General features: G+C 41.4%; 2 protein-coding genes across 4 annotated transcripts in view; both read right to left on the bottom strand.

The window, feature by feature from the left end:
* The window catches only part of Zmynd11 (zinc finger MYND-type containing 11), a 581,274-nt gene extending 568,399 nt beyond the window's left edge, over window positions 1-12,875 (bottom strand). For both annotated transcript variants that reach the window (XM_029567473.1, XM_029567474.1), the window contains exon 1: window positions 12,828-12,875. The gene's annotated coding sequence lies outside the window, so the exon portion shown is untranslated. The remainder of the gene's footprint in view (window positions 1-12,827) is intronic.
* Chrm3 (cholinergic receptor muscarinic 3) overlaps window positions 1-12,919 on the bottom strand; it is a 366,971-nt gene extending 354,052 nt beyond the window's left edge. Inside the window, exon 1 of one of the 2 annotated variants that reach the window (XM_029567476.1) lies at window positions 12,828-12,919. The gene's annotated coding sequence lies outside the window, so the exon portion shown is untranslated. The remainder of the gene's footprint in view (window positions 1-12,827) is intronic. The other variant, XM_029567475.1, reaches the window with a different exon arrangement.
* Window positions 12,920-20,955: the final 8,036 nt, after the last annotated feature.

Genomic DNA, 20,955 nt, shown 5'->3' with positions numbered 1-20,955 from the left:
CTAGATAGGCTGAAGAAGCTCCAGTGGATGAACTCACACCAAGGGACCTCTGGGGACAGAAATTTTACTCAGTAGGCCTTGACATGTATGACAGAATGTGTGAAATCTGGTCGAGGGCCAAGGGGGGTTGCAGATAGGTGTGGGAGTCTAAATATGATTAAGATGTATGAAATGCACAAATATTCAATAAAAATATATATTGGAAAAAGAAATATTAAAGATTCTGTGAAATGGCCAGGAATTGGGCTTCTAAAACTCTGTCTCTCTGTCTCCGTCTCGCTTGCTCTTTCTCTGTTTCTCTCCCTTTCTCTCTCTGTTTTAAAATCGTTGCAGAGCTGGATTGCAAGAAGCTGAGCATACCTTCTGAACCATTTCTGTCTTTATTGTGGTGTTCAGACAGAGGAACTCCTCAGCTCAACCAGCTGCTGGATGGCCCAGAATAGTAAATTACTCTAATGTTCCCATTTGATGGGATCTTGCAGCACCTTTTTTTTTGAGCAGGATTTCCTCACTTCTCACAACTATTTGTTTCCACTCTAAATTAGCTTCCTACAAATAGCCTCTCCTTGGACGTCTACTTGGCTCTTCACAGTTACTGCAAAGAGAAACTGCAGTTTATTAGTCCCACCTCTATTTAAGTTATAAATATGATTTTTTTGTGTCTAGGTGTATGTGGAGTACAAGTTTTGTGTAAGTACATGAGTGTGTGTTTGTGTGTGTGTGCGTGCATGTATGTGTGTGTATTGTATATAGGGCAACAAAACCAAGCAGATTCTGGTGTCTTTCTCGATCACTTTCTGCCTTATGTCCCTGAGACAGGGTGTCTTGTTGAACTGAAGCTGGGCTGGTAGTCAGCAGGCCCCAGGGATCCTCGTCTGACCCTACACTGCTGGTGTTACAGGCCAGCACATAACCACACCTGGCTTTCCAAGTGTGTGCTGGGGGTTCAAGCTCAGGTCCTCGTGTTTGTGCAGTAAGAACTTTTGCTCGAACCGTCCTCTGGCCCCCATGGAAATCTTTTAAGGGAACTGTACCTTGAACAGCTGTAAGTTCTCATCATTCTCTGGTGATATGTTAACAATTTAATCAATCCAGGTACAAGAAAGTTTGGTCACCTTTCTACAACGTAGTGTTGTGTACTTTCTAATTTTGAGACTATCTGAAATCCTTTCTAACCGTTCTTGAAAATTCATGCGTGATGTTTCATCTCCAAAAACTCAGCCCCTTAAAATTTCAGAGTTAAATTTGACGTAGTGGCTAAATTCTTCATTGCTGGTAATTCAATGAGACATTTTTGATTCTGTGAAGAAGGAGTTAGGAAAACTGTGTCTTATGTGATCAAGTTTAATTGAAACGCATAGTCATTATGATTGATGATTTGTATGTTTTCAAGGGCTTATTGGAAGATCCTCTGGAAACAGACTGAATACCTTTATTAGACACATAAACTAGTGATTCACAAGCATGATGATCAGGACCCAGGTCCAGATCTCTTACTACTACTGATGGATTTCTAATAATCTATGAATATGGAAACAAGGTGCTTTGCTAATACAACCTGTTCACAGTTATAAAACCCATAGATTTAGGGAAAAGAAGTTAAAGAAGAAGCAATGGGCGACAGATGCTGTGCAAAAGGTTCAGTGTCATGCTCTTAATGAGTCAGAGGACGGTTTCTGTCAGTGGTCAGGTGGGGATAGGAGGAAACAGGAAGTGGTGTTGGTGGAGGAAGTCTGGTAGATGCCTTTGAAGTTTCTGGGTGCAAAAATTGACTAATCCCCTCTTTATTGAACATCCTCCAGGAAACTGCACACTGTAACAGTGTCTATCCAGGGTTGCTAAGGAGAATGATGTTGTATATATGTGGAAAAATGTTGTCGATACTTAGTAAATAAACTTAGATCCTATGCCTCCTCTATGTGGGAGACGTGTACATATCCCTCAGCTTAAGGATGTCTCTGACAGTAGGAATCTCTTTAATTATTGAACATCCTCCAGGAAACTGCACACTGTAACAGTGTCTATCCAGGGTTGCTAAGGAGAATGATGTATATATGTGGAAAAATGTTGTCGATACTTAGTAAATAAACTTAGATCCTATGCCTCCTCTATGTGGGAGACGTGTACATATCCCTCAGCTTAAGGATGTCTCTGACAGTAGGAATCTCTTTAATATGGTTTGTTAGGCTCAGTGCTAGGAGTGTTAGATCCTGAAATGAAGCTTTAGTCTCTTAGGAGTGCCCTGCTCGGCAGGTTGTTGGTACTTTGGGCAGGGACTCCAAATGTCTTTTGTTAATGAATTTTGATTTGGGAGAAATTATTTTATTTTTTGGTTCCTTCATGAAGTAGACTCTGTATATATCCATACAGCCACCCCATTGCCCCAAAGCCATTAGACATCATCATTTACCTATATTAATTCTAAAGTCTATGTATTTTTAAAATGCTAAATTATGGCATAGATTGTTAAAGAACCAGAAGGAGCAGGCTGAGATGGCTCAGCAAGAGTATGTGCTTGCTATGAAACCTGATGGTCTGGGTTCGATCCCTGGAACCCATGTAAGTGAGGAAGAAGAAAACCGACTCCAAAGAGATGTCCTCTGACCTCCACACAAGCACTATGGCATGTGTGTCCCTCCCACACATCATGCACACACACTAATAATCAAAAGGAAAAAAGTTACTACTTCTAATTAAATGTGTATTTTAATGGTTCTTTCTCTGTACACAATGGACAAGTATATGTACATGTATACACATACACACATATACACAAATGCACATGCATACATACACACACATCTGTACAAATGTTCCCTTCCTTTCTACACACTCCTTCCCTGACTCACCTCAGTGGTTGCCTATACAATATGTTTCATATGGTTTGCATCTTTTACCTCTATAAAAGAAGATAACCATGCTACCCTTGTGGGCTCTTGTGACTATCAAATGACTCTGTGGTGGTAACACCCCATAGTGCAGTCACAAATTCAGTAGATGATAGCTGTTGTTGTTAAATTTCAACACACAATGGTTAAGTCCTTCAGTAAAGAAATAATGATAAAAATATATCAAGCTGGATGTTATGGCACATGCCTTTAATCCCAGTACTCAGGAGACAGAGGCAGGCAGATCTCTGAGATTGAGGCCAGCCTGGTCTATACAGCCAGTTCTAGGCTGGCAGGGACTACAGGGAGACCCTATCTCAACACCCACCTCCTAAAAAAAAAAAAGAATCCCAGAAAAATAGTCAACAAGACATTTTAATCTTCAAACACATATAACAGAGACTTAAAAAATTATTAGGAAACAACCTGGAATGTTGTCCACAGGGAATAATAAGAAAAACTATAACCCCCCCATCAAGAAAGGATTATTCATGCGGTATTGCTCTTTCTAGTTGAGTGTTCGAAGGGCGACAATACCTACATGATAATACTGTATTTCTGCTTACACAACCAGGTGGATATTATTGATATATAATTCATCCAAAGATTACTTCTTTGTGCTGGGTGCATGCCAATCTAAAATAGCTCATGCATTCAAAACTGGCACACAATGTCAGCCTGTTTTCCTCTCTTATAATGTCTTTGTTAGCGTAATGCTGCCCACTTACCTATCTACAGCTGTGTGTGACAGCTGAGTTGCTTGAGATTACATGTGCTATTTATAACTCTACTCACCTGCTCTGACTGGTTTCATTGGTATACCATATGTGTACCCTTCACAGCTAGGAGGACTGTTGTCCCCTAAAGCATCATTTGAGGGCCAGTGAGATGGCTCACAGGTGAAAGTGCTTACTGCATAAGCCAGAGGACTTGAATTCAATCTCACTTTACTCTTTGAATACATATTTTTATTGAATTTTTGTGCATTTCATGTTCTACATCTTAGTCATATTTAAGTCCCCCTTGCCTGTCTCTACCCCCCACTGGATTTCATGCATTCTTTCATATATGTTAAGGCCTACTGAGTCAAGTTTCTGTCTCCAGATGTCCCCTGGTGTGAGTTCATCCACTGGAGCCTGATCAACCTGTTGAGGCAGTCATTTGACTCTCAGCTGACATGAGGTTAGAAATTATTTTACTGTGGTTAAAGGGTATTTATGAAAATAATATGTTTAATGATAAACTAATGAGGTAGAAGAATCAGTTATATATTTTATTTTCTCTTTCTTTTGATTTTTGTAAGGCTTATATCTTGTATTATGTGTGTGTATGTGTGTGCCTGTGTGGGGGTATGTGCATGTGAGTGTAGTGCCCCTGGAGGCTGGAAGAGGGCATTGGATTCCCTACAGCTGGAATTACAGGTGGTTGTAAGCCACCTGATGTGGGTGCTGGAACCATAACAAATATAATAATAATAATTTTTTGTTCAATCTAAGTCACAGGGCATTCATTTGAATGATGAATTTAATTAGTATGTGTATACTGAAAGACAGACACTTAAAAAAAAGAATGAGTAAGACTGAGACTTTAATAGACCAGAGGTATAATGGGCAGATGGAGTCTTATATCAACCATTGCATAATAATGGAGTCCTGTCTACAGTAGATTAACGCACACTGCATAGAGATGAAAACACAGTAAGGAAGTGTGCTGGACAGCTTTAGTGTCAACTTGACACACCTAGGTTGAGGGAGTCTCAATGGGGAATTGCGTCCATAGGACTGGCCTGTGGCCATATCTGTGGGGCATCTTCTTGATTGTTGAGTGATCTGGGAGGGTCCAGCCCACTGTGGCTGGTGCCACCCCTGGGCAGGTGGGCCTGTGTTGCATAAGAAAGCAGGTTGAGCAGGGGCCAGGAAAGCAAGCCAGTAAGCAGCATTCCTCCATGGCCTGTGCTCCAGCTCCTGTCTCTAGGTTCCTGCCCTGACTTCCTAACATGGGCTCTGTCAGTGATGAACTGTGGCCCAGGAGATGTAAAATAAAATAAATCCTTTCCTCCCCAAGTTGGTATTGGTCAGAGTGTTTTGTCATGGTAATAGAGAAACAAACTAGAACAGAAATTGGTACTGAGAAGGGTACTGCTGTGACAGACCTGACCATGGTGTTTTTGGGAGGACTGTAGAACTTTGGACTAGAAAAGCAATTGAGTAGTTAGAGTTTGTTGCTGTGGAGCTTGGAACAGTCATGCTGAACAGAAATGTAGATGATGGAGGGCTGGCTTGTGAGGCTTCAAAGGAAGTAGAGACCCTCAGGGTTGTTTGTGTGATATTCTGAGTTGAGAATCTGGTTTCTGGTCGGCTGGGGCTGAAGAATCCGCTGTGATTAAGAAGGGACAAGAACCTGAAGGAAACCTTTGCTTTAGTGGGACAATTGATGCCGGTTAGCTGGGACTGAAAAAACCAGCTGTAAGTAACAGCATCACTGTGGCGAAATCTGAGAAGTATTGCCTCAGTTTAAAGAGAAAGAACAAGAAAGTCTTCACGGATGACAAAGCATGCAAACCGAATGTGAAAGGAGAATAGGAGTTTGATTTGCAGATAGTGTGTGTCATCATGACCAGCATCAGGCAAAGAGGCCAAGCAGATTGACAGCAGGCGCTCCGGGGTCTCATACGCAGGCATACACAGCTTATTAGTCCTACAGTTAAAAGGCTTGTTTAGGTTGACCTCTCTGACATCACCATGTAATTGAGGATGACCCTGAACTTCTGATTCTCCTGCCTCTACCTCCTAAGTACTGGGATTACAGGTGTGTGTCACCACGCTCAGTTTATGCCCATCTGGGGACCAAATCCAGGTCTTCCTGCATGCTAGGTAAGCACTCTACTCACTAAGCCACCCGCCCCCTCGCCCAGCCACAACGCAGGTTCCTACACTAAGAGACTCATTTTCCACCCACCAGCAATATAGCCCATTCCTAGACCGACTTCTTTTCTCCCTCCCATAATACATTATGCTTAAAGTTATGGCCTCAGCATGCCTACCCATTCTTAAAATCCCACAGATAAAGATTTTATTTACCTTCTGTCTCCAAATTAGATCAGAGTTCCAGTCCTAGCATCCCAATGTGGTCACTGTACTCTGTCTCTATAGCACTGAGTGAAATATTTTATTCTTCTTTTGTGTTTAGAGATTTCTTAAAAAAAAGTATTACCTTTATAACTGATTTAATCAGCCTTATGGAGGGGAGACTTCTAAAGTCACAAATAATTTTTAGGGAAAGCATGACAAGCATAGAATGACCAATAAAACACTGTAAAAGTAGGAGTCCACAAGAATCGGCCTATCTAGTCAGGCTGGCATTCCAAACCCATGACCCTGCTTTATTTTATTACAGCTTAACTCCTAATGAGATGTTGAACTGTGAATGCAGGAAACACAGAACCAGTGTCCTATGAAGTGAAGCACAAAGTAGGATAGTCGACCAGCGGCTGGAAAGAGTCCCACTCAGGGACTGGAAAGCAGCAGCCATCCTGTACCATGATACCGTGTGTGTTGTGTGGGTGCTTACTTAGGACCACACCCCCAGAGCCTTTATACTCAGGAGGCCCCTCCAAGGCTACATTGCCCACTTCATGGAAAAATGCAGAGGCGGAGGCTCAGGCTACAGCAGAAACAAACAAGGAGCTCAGAGTACACACAGCAGTGACAGATAACATCAGGACCCAAATTAGAAGTCAGATAAATTTGCATGTGAAACACTCTCTGGTTGCTGGTGTGGGAGGATCCAGAGGTAGATAAAGCAAACACTGTGCTGTGTCAGATGGTTTGCATTTAACATCTGCAGGAGCCAGCAGTGGCTTTTTGGTGTGAGACTCATCAGGTAAGCAATCGCCACACTGCAGACGGACAAAGCATGGGCCCACAGGCCTGGCCCTTACCACCCTCCTTATCAGCCCTTTCCACCTTGGGAACAGTCGTGACTCATTTGGAAAGTGTCGCCCATTGTGAACCACCGAATGTCCAATGCAAGCCAAGAGGACAATTCTGGATGTTTGTTCATAACAAGACATGTTTAGGATCTGAGGCCGAAAAGCGAAAGTTAGGAAAGTCGAAGTCTAAGTCCTTCCTCTCCTTTGCTGTGTGATTTATAGTGTTCATTCTCCTTTCTTGTTTCCTTTTCTTAAAAAAGTGATTTTAATTGTGGTAATAGCCCAGACTTCCTAACAAATAAAGCGTGCTCTTGTATTCCCTGAGAGGTTTACAATAAGCCAACAGGATAGCTATCTATCTATCTATCTATCTATCTATCTATCTATCTATCTATCTATCCATCCATCCATCCATCCATCCACCCATCCATCCATCCATCCATCTGTCTGTCCATCCGTCTACTTATGTATCATCTATCTGTCTGTCTGTCTCTCTGTCTACTTATGTATCATCTACCTATCTATCATCTATCTATCTATCTATCTATATCTATCTATCTATCATCTATCTATCTATCATCTATCTATCTATCTATCATCTATCTAATCTATCAATCATCTAGCATGTCTATCTATTATCTATTTATCTATCATCTATTTGCTCTATCATCTATCATTTATGTATCTATTTAGATGATGTCATTTTTCTTTATTCTTACCTTTGTGTGTGTGTGTGTATATGTGTGTGTGTGTGTGTGTGTGTATGGACTCACATTCCTCAGTGCTCATGTGGAGGTCAGAGGACAACTTGTAGGAGTTGGTTCTCCCCTTCCACTATGTGGTTCCAAGATTCAACTCAGCTCCTTGGGTTTGGTGACAAGTGTGTTTGGCACTGAGCCATCTTGCCAGCCCCATCTTTCAATTTTCTGAGACAAAGTTTTACTATGTAGTCCTGGCTGGCCTGGTACTCTTATTGTAGTTCCGGCTGGCCTTGAATTCCTGCTGCTCAGCCTCCTTCACACTGGGATCACATAGACGTGCATCACCTGGTCTGCTAATTTCAATTTTAAACCAGGGTGACACGTTCTAGTCCTCTTTGTGTACTATAACTGGATTTGAGTTTCTTGCTCATATTTTAAAGAATTATATTTGGGGTCAGTAGAGTGCTTCATTGGGCAAAGGTGCTGCCAAATCTGATGACCTGATGACAAGAGTTCAAGTCTCCGCATGGCATAAGGAGAGAGCCAACTCTTAATCTGTTCTCTGACATCCGCACATGCACCTGCCCACTAATATACATAAATAAATGAAAAAAATTTATGTTTTATTCCATATTTAACAAAAGAAATATTATAAGTGGGCATATTTCTTAAAACCTCCTCAATGCAACATATATGGCAAGAACACTCTCAAAGTCACAGGATCACTGACTTGTACTTGAAAATCACACTATGTGATAATTTGGTGGGGGGGCAGTTCTTTTTGAGACAGGGTCTCTCTGTAGCCCCAGCTGGCCTAGAACTCACTATATAGAGCAGACTGTCCTTGATCTTACAGAGATCTGCCTGCCTCTACCTCCTGAGTACTATGTGATAATTTTTGATCATATCTTTAAAATTCTCAATGAAGGTGATGGGCAGTAGTCCTTCCCAGAGTTGGGGTTGAATCATCCTAGCAAAAGCAACTTAAGAGTAGACAGAAATAGTTTCATTTATTTCTCAAAATGGTAATTAATGAATTTGAACTTGGGCTTTCTGGCTTATCATCTGCTCATGACGATAATATCATATTCCCAGGGAAACAGACTGCTAGTTCTCCAGGGGTAACCCAGTGGTCTGCATGCCTAGCCCTGTTAATGTCTGCACACCACACTGTGTGATGACACAAGGATTTTTATTACCAGCCCTCGTCATACACATAAAGTAACTAAGGCACAGAGAGGCTAAATGGCTGGTCCAACTTTGCAAAGCTAGGATCTAGGAGAACTGCATTGTAGCCTCTGTCTGACGGACTAAACCCCGCGCATGGAGTCACTGCCACAGTATTAGCATGTGGACACATGTCACTCAGTACTAAGAGTTCTGTTTTACTTATGTGCAAGAATTCTATTCATGGAAACAGGCCATTGTCTGTGCATGTTTGTCAAGAGCTCTGTCACTAAATTACAGCCCCAGCTCAGGCTGGTTACTTAATAATGTCACAGAAGTCTTCTTTCAACTTACTGAATATATTAAATAAGATTATATTTAAAAGTTTTTGTTTATTTAGTAGGTCTAATGGATGAACTTCAGTACTGTCATACTGAAGGACATTTGGGAACACAAATCAGACTATATAGGCTGCTTTGTGTATGTGTGTGTGTGTGTGTGTGTGTGTGTGTGTGTGCATCTGTATAAGAGTACATTAAATTGGGCAGGGGACAGTGGAGGAGGTTTGGTTAGGGGAGGGGATTTAAGTGATGTGGTTTAAAGCATTTCCTTTTATATTACATTTATTTTCTCTCTCTCGTGTATCTGTGTGTCTGTGTGTGTGTGTGTGTGTATGAGTGCATGTGTGCGGAGGGCAGAGGGACAGCTATCTGGAGTGGCATCTCTCCTTCCCTTCTGGAAATCCTGGTGGTCAGGTGGTGGACTCGACAGGCTTTGTAGCAAACACCATTACCTACTAATGATATATTTCAATGAATAATATCTGCCAGAATTTCCATGCTGCTTGCTTAGTATCCTAAAATTAGATTCACATGAGGAAGTACTCAGATGGCACTGACATGAAATGTACCCAGGAAGGTCGTCTGTTGGAGATTTGGGCATCAGTACAGGATAAAAGGTGGGGCTCATGGGATGTGATTTGTTCAGGCTCTAGCCTAATTGGCTGGTTAATCCACCAATGAATTAATAACTGGATGCACTCTTGGAAGGTGGGTCCTGACTGGGGGAAGTGGTTTGCTGGAGATGCCTCTTTGAAGAGTTGTGTCTTGTCTCTGTCCTCGTCCTCTCTTCGTCTCTCTCTGCTTCCTGGCTGAAATGGGTGTTCAGTCTCTGCTGTTCCATGCTCCCTCTGATGATATTCTGCCTTCACCACATGTCCACTGCACTGGATTGGAACTGACCACACCCAGAACATCTGAAAGCATAGGTCCAAATGATCTTTCCTACTGGAATTTACTCAGATCTTTTATCCAGTGCACAAAAGAATGGCTAACACAGGTATGTCTGAATTCTTCTCCTCATGTACATATACCTAATAAGTAAAAATTTACCAAGAGAATGAATTTTCTTAGAGAGCAGAAGCAGAAATTCTTCTCAGTTGGTGGAGACAGATGTGCAGGTTTGTGTATGTGAGAAACTTGGACAATAGGTGGTCATAAAGGCTCATGTTGAAAATGTTTTTTAAGTAGCTATCAGCATTATTTACAGGTGAGTGGGGGCAGGAAGATGGTAAACTTATCAATAGATTAATCCTGGATTATTATCTAAACGGGGTACTATGAGGTGGGTCCTAGTTAGAGGATGTACATTGCTGTGGGTGAGTCTTTGAAGGGTGACTAATGTCCAGGTTCTTTTCTGTGTTTCAGATGCACTTCCCCCAGGGGATATTCTGCCTAACAGGCCCACAGCAACATGGTTAAATGATCATAAATGGAATTTTTGAACCAAAATAAAACCAAAATAAAACTTTCCTACTTTGAGATGTTTCTCTCAAGTCTTTTGTCTTGACATTGAAAAATGAACTCATCTTTTCAGGTACCTTCTCAAATACATGAAATTAATGTGGGTCAAACTATATGCCTTTTAGCATGTATCTCTTAGGTGGATAATAAGCAAAATATGAGATTGTATTAATCAATATTTTAAAAAAATGATGGTTGCAGCTCTTTCCCATCCCTACTTATAACTTGAGTTTACAGCAAATGAAACTCTATTTTTGCTTTGCTTTGTTTGCTTGTTTGGTTTTTGACAGGATCTTGTGTGGCCTACGTTGGCCCCAGACTCACTATATGGCCGTGTTGGGCGGCTTCAGTTGTCAACTTGATGCACCGAGGGAGCCTCAGTTGCGGAACTGTCTCTGTCGGATTGGTCTGTGGATAAGTCTGTGACGCATTTTCTCGACTGAGTATGTAGGAAGGGCCGGTTTGCTGTGAGTAATTCCAACCTTGGGCAGGTGAACCTGGGTTACATAAGAAAGCAGACTAAACCCAGGAAGTGAGCCAGTGAGCAGCGTTTTCTATGCTCAGATCTTCAGTTCCTGCCTCCAGGTTCCTGTCCTGAGTTCCTGCAGTGACTGCCTTCCATGATGGATGGTAAGCTGTAAGGTGATATAAACCTTGTCCTTCCCAAATTACTTTTGGTCATGGTGTTTATCATACCAATGGAAACCAAACCCGAACAATGGCCTAGGCTGTCTTTGAGTTTCTGATTCTCCTGCCTCTACCTCCTGTCTCTCTACTTCTGTAGGGCTGGGAATACAGGCATGTAACATAATGCCCACTTTATGCAGCAATGGGGAGGGAACCCAGGCCCTTGTGCATGGTAGGCAAACAGCCAACTGAACTACATCCCCAGTCCTTAAGGCTCGAGTTTTGCAACAGATGGTGATAATCACAGAAACCCACAATTGGTCAATGTGCAGAGAACAAGAGACTGCAGAGATCTTATCCCTGAATTGGACATCGATATCAAACTTCTACCTCCCAAGGCTCAGGGATCATTGCAGAAGAAATGACAGAAAGACTGTAAGAGCCATAAGTGGTGGATGACCATAAGGAAACAGAGTTTTCCAGTGATAGAATGCACATGTACCTCATAAGCTTAATCCAATGAAAAACCCAGCATAGATGTGAGGAAGTGGGTAAGAAACCCCAGCGCTCCCTGAGGAACTATTGGCAACTAATGGCTACTGGGACAGAGCAGCCATTAAAAGAGACTCATTCTCCCCTAAGGCTGTGACTCTTGGTAGGTTGACCAGGCTCTGGCGGATGGCCCCACACTGAAGGGCAACTGGGGACATAAATTTGATTCTATAGGTCTTTACATCATATATAATTGACTGGGCCTAGGGTAGTAAGGTGTAAGATAGGGGATGGAATCTAAATATTATCAAAATAAATTGCATGAAAGTTGCGAAAATGTAATACGAAATAAAAATATGTACAGTATACCTGAAAAAAATCATATTCCTTCACTTGACCTTCAGAGTGGTCCTCCACATTTAGGTGAAGGAGAAATTAGTAATCTCATTTTTCAGCTGAGGAACCTGACGCCATTTATCAAATGATAAATGGTGAAGCCAGACCTAAAATTAGAGTCTTCTGAGTACAATTCCCCCTTCCACAACACCATGAATAACATTCATCAACTTATCAGCATGGTAGATGTGTTTGCAGAAGCACACAAATACCTTGTTGAGTAAAATTAAAATAAAATTCAAAATATTAAACTAGCTAAAAACTTTAGGCTTCCATCAGTGCCCTGTTTACATGGTGTTAGTGACCTAGACGTCATTTAAAATTGATAATTTTTATTATCCTGTTAAAGAAAGCTAACATTTTATACTTTTAAATTTGTCTCTATGACACACATATACCTCCACACTTTTTTTATTCATTGTTGATGTAGGTATTTTAGTGTTCTTCATTTTTTAAAAGAGTTATTTTATTATTTTTAACTATGTGTATGTGTGTGCCTGTGTGTGAATATGTGCACAGGAGTCCAACACCAGCAGGGGCCAGAAGACGGCATCAAATCCCCTGGAGATACAGTAACAGGTGATTGTATCACCCAATCTGGGTGCTGGGAACTAAACTCAGGTGTTCTGCAAGCACAGTACAAACTCTTCGATTTTGAGCCATCCCCCCAGTCCAAATGTCCTTTCACTTAACAATACTGAGAGACTGATTTCAGTCACACTTAGCAGTAACAGGAACACATGCATTTTGGATAGTTTTTATTACAAAAGACTCTTTCTGAACAATTCAATATGTAAGCACATAACTGATTAAGAGTACCTACTGTGTATCATGATGGAGAGGAATACGGTTCAGTCAGTCCACAGTCTGCTGGGCAGCTCAGAACCAAAACAGACGCCATCACAGGTCATATCTAAATAGATATAAGAACAATGGAACGGTCAGTCAACAAGTATTATAGCATCCTATCTTCACAAGTGCATCTTTCCAACCTGTAGCGTAAGGCAGATGTTCGATCAAAATCCATGGGAAGGGCCTCTGGTTGGCCCACAATGTAAAGTACACCCATGCAAACATACAACTTAGTCAATGTTGATTAAAAAGTAAATTTAGTTCAATGTTAAGTAAGTTGAGCAGTAAGTTGATGCAATGTTTCTGGAAAGTCATGAATGTATCAGTAAGAAATAACTCAAATGAAAAATCAAATGTAGCCTGTGATGTGGACTTTTTAGGGGGGCGGTGATACATGTTCTGAGTGCTATGCGATGTTTGTGCATAAGATTTCATTTAGTTTTTGATAAGGAAGCTTCAGTGAAGATTGTCCTCGCATTCTGCAAATTCTAAAGGCTGGTGTGGGAAAGCGGTTGTGCTGGGGCTCCGTGCTCTTCAGAACCTGCTGCTTTTCCCACACCACGTGGAACACACGCAGAGGACGCTCCTTCCTGTGGTTACGTGTGTTCCCTGGATTCACAGTGTGAATGATAGATGTCAAGAGCATCACAGCAGGATGGAGCTCATGGCTTGAGGTCTTCCCTCTGGTTCTTTCTAAAATTTGTTTTTATTGAACTTTTGTGTATTTCATACAGACCATCTCAATCAATCTTAATCATCTTTATACCCCACTGGCTCCCTCTCATAGCCCAACCCCCCCCCACCACTGGAATTCATACATGGTGTCATTTGTGGTAAGGCCTATGTTAAGGACATACACATCTGCCCTTGTCCTGGGACACAGGGGAAGAGCTGCACAAGTATAAGGGGACACTGAAATTGACAAAGTCTGTAGACCTTTCTATAAGAAATTAGGACTAGAGAACAGGGAGCTAGGTAAAGCCATTCTAGAATGGAGGTGTTGTGGGGAAAGAGCTGGCTGGAGACTCCAATGGTCAGATCCTGATCCACTCCACAGAAAAGCAGTCCATCACTGAGAGAAGTCAGGGAGGAAGTCAGGAACTTGAAGCAGAGACCATAGAGGACAGCAGTTCCTGGTTGCCATCAGGTGCATGCTCAGCTAGCTTTCTTTAAAAATATTTTGTTTATTATTTTTATTCTATGAGTATGAGTATATTGCCTGCATGTCAGTGTACCCAAGTTGTGCAATGCCTGTGAAGGTCAGAACAGGGCATCAGATCCTTTGGAAGTGGAGTTATGGGTGGTTGTTAATCACCATGTGGTGCTGGGAACTGAACCTGAGTCCTCTGTAAGAGCAGCCAGTGCTCTTAACCACTGAGCCATCTCTTCAACCCTTAGCTAGCTTTCTTATAAGGCTCAGGGCCACTACCTAGGGACGGTGCTGCCCATAGTGGTCTAGGCCCTTCTATATCAACTAATAATCAAGACAACCTCCTATGCATTCAGACCAATTGGATCCAGGAAATTCCTCAATTGGGGTTTCTCCTCTCAGATGACTTGAGTCTGTGTCAAGTTGACAATTAAGGTTGACCAGGATAGCTATGTATATGTGTCTAGAGCATGAGGAGTGTGTGTGCATGCTCACACGTGTTCAGGTGCGTGCATGCATATATATGTATAGAGGTTAGAGCTCAACCTTGGGTTGTTTTTCTTAAGATACATCCATCTTGTTTTTGAGACAGCGTTTCTCATTAGCTTGTGAATTGCCATGTAGACTAGGTTGGCTGGTCAATGAGTCCCAGGGATCTACCTGTCTGCCTCCCAGTGTTGTGATGACAAGGTATTTTACATGGCTTCTGGTGACTGAACTCATGTCCTGTGCTTGGAAGGCAAGCACTTTTTAAACTGAGTCATCTTCCAGCCCTCAATGCAACAGTTTCAAAAGTACTTTAGATTCACCCTGGGCTCAACCCATGTCTGTGGAACTCATGGATACAGAAGGGATTATCTGTATTCTGATACTTTATAAACATCTTTTGCTGATTTCTGATCTGAAAAGTTTTTAGATTATGATTTGGAGACATTTTTATTGGAGAAAGGAGGCAGGCTCTTAGGGCTGATGGGAGGGAGGAAGTGGGAATCTCTCAACAGAGCAACAAGAGCTCAGGGACAGAACACCAGTGGCTGTGCATCAGTCAGGACACATCTCTGCTGACAGCTAGGCTGTTCTATGAGCAAGTCAACAAAACAGACCAGACTCAGCTTCCGTCATATCTGGCATCTACCCGGGGCTGATGAGGATTGATTGGGTTAACCTCATTCTCCAGTCTGCAAGAAGTAGGTCTCCTGAAAGCAATCTCTAAGACCTTGACCCTAAGACTCTGACTTATAGATAAAGGTTGAAGACGGTCAGAAGCAAGTGCGCATAAAACATCTGGCCTGCTGCTGGTCATGTGACATTTGTTGGTTTCTCTTAGCTCTGCCTCAGCCAACTCACCTTCCCAGACTCTCTGATCTATAAGAAAATTGTTTGGTTCTCGGATGTGCCCATCTACTGTGTGCCCCATTCTTGATGTCTTCTCATAAATGACAATTTTTACCTCTGGGCTTTCTCTACATAACTGCTAAAGTGGCATTCATTTGACAAAAAATATTTAATCCAGAATTCTGAACCATCCTTAATCCAGTAGCACAGATGTATTTACACATAGCCAGGCTAGGTGGTATACATATTGAGTCCCAGCACTGAGGAGGAGGCTAGACATAGCATATTCTACGCCATCCAAGACTACATAGTGAGACCCTGTCTCAAAAAATTTATACTTTGTGTATAAATCACTATTGTAACTCACATTACATCATATGTTTAACTCATATATGTTTACTGTGCTATATTATATATTATACTAATTTACTTACATGGGGGCTTGTGACACAACTCAGTATAGTCTTTGTCTTGAAAATACTAGGACCTGAATCTGATTCCCAGAAACCACATTACAAGTCAGGCAGGGAGATATGCCATTTGAATCCCAGCACTCTGGTGGCAGAAACAGGAGGATCCCTGGAGTTCACCGACCAGCTAGCATAGCCTACTTAGCAAGTTCCAAGCTATTGAGAGGCATTGAAAATAAAAGAAAGGGGTACAACACTCAAGGGTGCCCTCTAGTGCGTGTGTGTGTGTGTGTGTGTGTGTGTGTGTGTGTGTTCCCCTCAACATCCATATGGAGGTCAGAGACAACTTACAGAAGTTGGCTATCTCCTTCCACCAGTGGGTCCTGGATATTGAACTCAGGCCATCAGACTTGGTGACAATTGCCTGTACATGCTGAGCCATCTCACTGGCCCAGTATTTTGAAATTGTAAAGTCTAGGCATTTACAGACAACAAATTATGCTTGTTCTCTCCTTTGTTAAAAGCTGCTTTTAACAGATGATTTATCAGATAAACAGTCAATAAATGGTAGCTGTTGTTATTCTTTTTACAACCCAGTTCAACTGAAGGGAAACAAGTTGACACTATGCAATTTAAACTGTTAAACTTATATGATGGTTTATTGCTATAACAAATATGGATGTTATGTTGGCATAAGGAAATGTGTATAAAATGCAAAGTATAAAATATGTGCAGTATTATGCCAGTACATTAGGGAAAAGATTGTGTGACTGCGGATATGTTGTTTACAATTCCTTAGTTTCTCTTAGATAATGAAAACTTGATGGAGTTCAGATTTATGCTTAAAAGAAGATTATAAATTTCTAAAATTAGTGTTAATATGCCAGACCTTCATGTATGTAATCTCGTTTCTTTTCAGAGTATGATCAGGCATTCATATGGCTTTAGGAAGAGCTGTTAGTCTATTTTACCAACTGCAGTGGAAACATTTAGAGACAGATTTATAGAATTACCGATGGGGTGGGGAGATAGCTCAATGGATAAAGAACTTGCCTTGCAAGCATGAGGACCTGTGTTCTATACCAAGAAACCACATAAGGAGACCAGTGTGTAGGTACTCGCTTGCAATCCCAGAGTCCTGGAGGTAGAGACAGGCAGATCCCTGGGACTCACTGGCCAGCCAGTCTAGCCAAATCTGTGAGGTCCAGGCCAGTGAGAGACTTTGTCTCAATAAACAAGATGAAGGACTTCTGAAGAATGACACCTGATGTTGACCTCAACTTCCATAGATATGCAGACATGTGTATGCACACACATGCACCATCATACACATGACCATGCACATGGGCCTGAAATAGCAACATACTGAAAAGATATTCATTTCATATATGATGTATGATATATATATATGAATGAATGACAGATATATTCATATATATGTTCATATATATTCACATATATTTATATATTCATATATGTTTGAATATAGATTTATATATATGAATGACAGAGGGGAGACTGAAACAGAGAGAGAAAGAGAGAGAGAGAGACTGACTTTAGCAGAAACATAACAGCAATAGTAGCAACAGTTCTTAAAAGGGGGCAAAAACATTTGAGGAGAGAGGCAGCCATGTTCAGAGTCACAAAAGGTGAACTTTTAAGAAGGTATCTAGCTTGATGCTCTCCTGAACTTCAGATGTTCATCTGAAGGAAGATTTAACTCTTAGCACTAGGTCTTGACGGTAACTGATTATTCCCTTGGTCCTATCACATGATCACATCACAAAGGCACAGAAAATCTAAAATAATCAAAAACATCTTGTCACAAAGAAAATAGAACATGACCTTGACTGTGTGGCTGTGGAACTGGATCATCAGGGACTGGAGATGAGCTCCTTGCTCATGAGGCCCAGCACTTCCCCAGGACTCCGAGCCCAGAATCTTACATCCGATGGCTAACCCCCTCAACCACATCCAGGGCTGGGGAGAACTGGGACAAATCATGCACAGAGGGTACGATGTTCATTGGAGCTGGGTTTGCTTTCACAAAGAGGGTTATTTGAAAAGCATCATTTCTGTGTTAAGACTGTAAAGTCACATTTCATTACAAATGATTATTTTAGTTCTCTCCTACCATAGGGGTTCAGGGGATTGAACTCAGGCCATCAGGCTTCACAGCAAGTGCCTTTACCTGCCAAGACATCTTACTGGCCCTTGAAATAACTATTTCACTTTGCCTGGGTGGTTGTGGTAGGAAAATAATAAATCTAAGTGAAGGATGGTCTTCATGAGAAGAACTCAGAAGTAACGAAGGTAGGTGGGACTTTTGTGTTTCTAAGATCGATGAAAATTGCCCCTGGGTAATTTGTTGATGAAAATTACCCCCTGGGTAGGTTTACGTGAGTGTTTACATTTATAATGAAACACACGAGTGTTTATATTTATAATGAAACAACTGTCGCTCTGTGCTTGTATTTATTGGCTATTAAACTTTAAAGATCAGCCATACTGAAAATTGACTTCTGTGTTTACACAACTTTTGCTGGGCCGGTGTTGCAGTGGTTCTTTCCTAGTGAGCTGAAGTAAGGATGATTAAATTAGGTAGACAAAACTCAATGGAGTTCTCCTTTTTTCATACACAATTTACAAAGTAGAGCAGTTCTGAAGTCTATTTAAATTTTACATCTAGCTCCAGCATTATCTAATTTGGCGGGGCGGGGGGGGGGGGGTGGACGGGGGACGAAGGACTCTCTCCCAGGCCTCAGAGCTGTTGCGGGGGTACAGAATTGGTCAAGCCTTTTCTTTCAAGGGTGAGGAGGAGTTTAGCTAATGCAGAAAAGGGGTCAGAAGTGTGAGCAAAGGGTCAGCTAGAGAAAGTAGGAAGTGGCTTCTATTGCATCTTCCTGGGTAGGGGAAAGGACTAAAAATCACTTCCAGAGAGAGCGACTTATACTCTGTAATTACACTGATGATGAGAATCATGTTAATTAAAAGAAAGGATGCTTGGAAAACATTCCTGAAGGACTGCGCTAAGAGCGTGTGACTTTGAATGTGTCCCTTGTCCTTCTCTTCTGTCCCCGCTTTTCTTCCCCTCCCCCTCCCCCTCCACACCCCTTCCGGTCGTTCTTTCTAACAGGAGTATTATCGCAGCTGATACTGCTCACAAGCTTTGCCGCATGCCCAAAACGTGAGGGGTGCTTTTGCCATTTTCCAACATTATGATTGATAGTCCACTGAAACTGGGGTCTTTGCAGACTTTACTTCAAAATCACACAGCCAGCCGGTAGATCGAGGCAGGAATATATCTGACTCTTTAAGAAAAATAAAATAACAGTTCTGAGGATGACACTGTAAATGAAGAAGTCAGTTAGTTCAATACTGTACACCTTAAGCATGTAAGAACTAGGCTTGGAGAGGTAGAACTAGGGAACAAGATAAAGTCATCCATCTGAACAAAATTCCATGTCATGTAGAAAAGAGGTCAGAAGTTTGAGCAAAGAACCAACATAAAGTAATCTGTTCATAAGTGGCAAAGCCCAAGTTACCTGTGTGTAAACTGAAACTCATTCCTACATTAATAATATTGATAAAATAACTAAATTCAGAATGCTTCTTTCAAATTGTACAGTTGGATTTATTTAGGAGTAATTTATATGCAGAAACATCCTTTTGGTGTGTGGTTTGATAGATTCTTATCAACTACAGAGCTAAGTAAAAATACAGTCAAGGTATGGAATATTCCCACTACCCTGGAAAGTCTCCCATGTTCCTCTGTGTCAGTACCCACCAAGCACCTAGCCCCAGCCACTGATCCGATTTCTGTACTTCTAGTTTTTCCCAGAATGCTATAAAAATGACACCCTATAGGTTAAAACTCTTTGTGTCTGGCTTATTTTACTCAATGTATTGGGGTTAAATTACCTGTCGTTATTGAAAGAATTTTATTTCCAGATTCTCAATCCCGATCCTTTTACGTGTGTGTCTTTCTTCACACGCAATATCACTCTATCTTAGCTGCTAGTGTTTTTGGTTTGTTTGTTTGTTTTAAGTGAACGAATAATAGTTCTATTTGCTCTTGAGAATTTTATACACACATACAATGAAATATGACCGTTTCCCTCCATGTTACCTCTCCAATCCCTCCTATATTTCCCTCAACATATCCCTCCTTATCCAGAGGATGAGGGAGGAGTGCTGTGAAATGCTGTCCTCTGCACACGGCATGCTGTTGCAATCAAGACCTCACAGTAGCTGTGGTGAGCATACAAAACTTGCACAAGATCAAGGCAGCCACAGCGCAGTATAGCTGAGGCAGATCATCTTCAAGTCCCTCTCCTTACTGAGAGTTACTGGCGATGGAGAAGCATTCCTCTTTGAGGACCTGGCCACTGGCAGTTTTCCCATGCTCCAGTGGTTGGCTTCACACCCATATGCACAGGGACGGCACTAGTGACTTAGTGCATTATTATCATTTTATATTAGTTTCAAAAATCAAGAAACTTAAGTTCTGAGCTGGCACGATGGTTCAGCAGATAAAACCAATTATTAACAATCCTGAAGACCCAAGTTCAATCTGCAGGACCCACGTGGCAGGAGAGAACTGACTCCCACAACTTTTCTCTGACCTCCACAGGTGTGGCATGGCATGCATGTCCATCCCATCACAAAACCAATGCGGGAAATGTAAATCCTAAAACTTTGTTCTTTTTGAAATTGGATATTAGTCTGGGTGCTGTAATTCTCACATTTCAGCAACAAACAAACAAACAAAAAATCCCAAAGAGTTTTCTAATATTTCCTTATTTATCTCCTTTGGAGACTTTTAAAGATATTTTGATAGCTTGTCTGGGTGCTGGTCTCTTAGGTTTACCTGACTTACAGTTCACTGGACTTTCCTGTATATGTAGATTAGTGTTTTTCATGAAACTTGGAAAATACTGGCCTTTATTTCTTCATATTTTTTTCTGTCTTTTCTGCCTTTATCTTTTGGAATGCCCACCTGTCATGTCACAAGCTATGCAGAGTTCTTCATTTTTTTAATCCTTTCTATTTTTTAAACATTATACATATTCACCAGTATTCAGATCTATGGATTATTTCTTTTTCCATCTCAATTCTACCAGCCAATTTTCATTTGGCTTTTTAATATAGTCTCCATTTTTTTCAGATATTTTTATTTGATGAAAATTTACTCACAGCCAGGT

The sequence above is a fragment of the Nannospalax galili genome, unplaced genomic scaffold (genome assembly GCF_000622305.1).
Source record: "Nannospalax galili isolate Female #2095 unplaced genomic scaffold, S.galili_v1.0 scaffold399, whole genome shotgun sequence".
NCBI lineage: Eukaryota > Metazoa > Chordata > Mammalia > Rodentia > Spalacidae > Nannospalax > Nannospalax galili.
The sequence above is the reverse complement of the archived record's forward strand: the minus strand, read 5'-3'. Positions and strand labels throughout refer to the sequence as shown.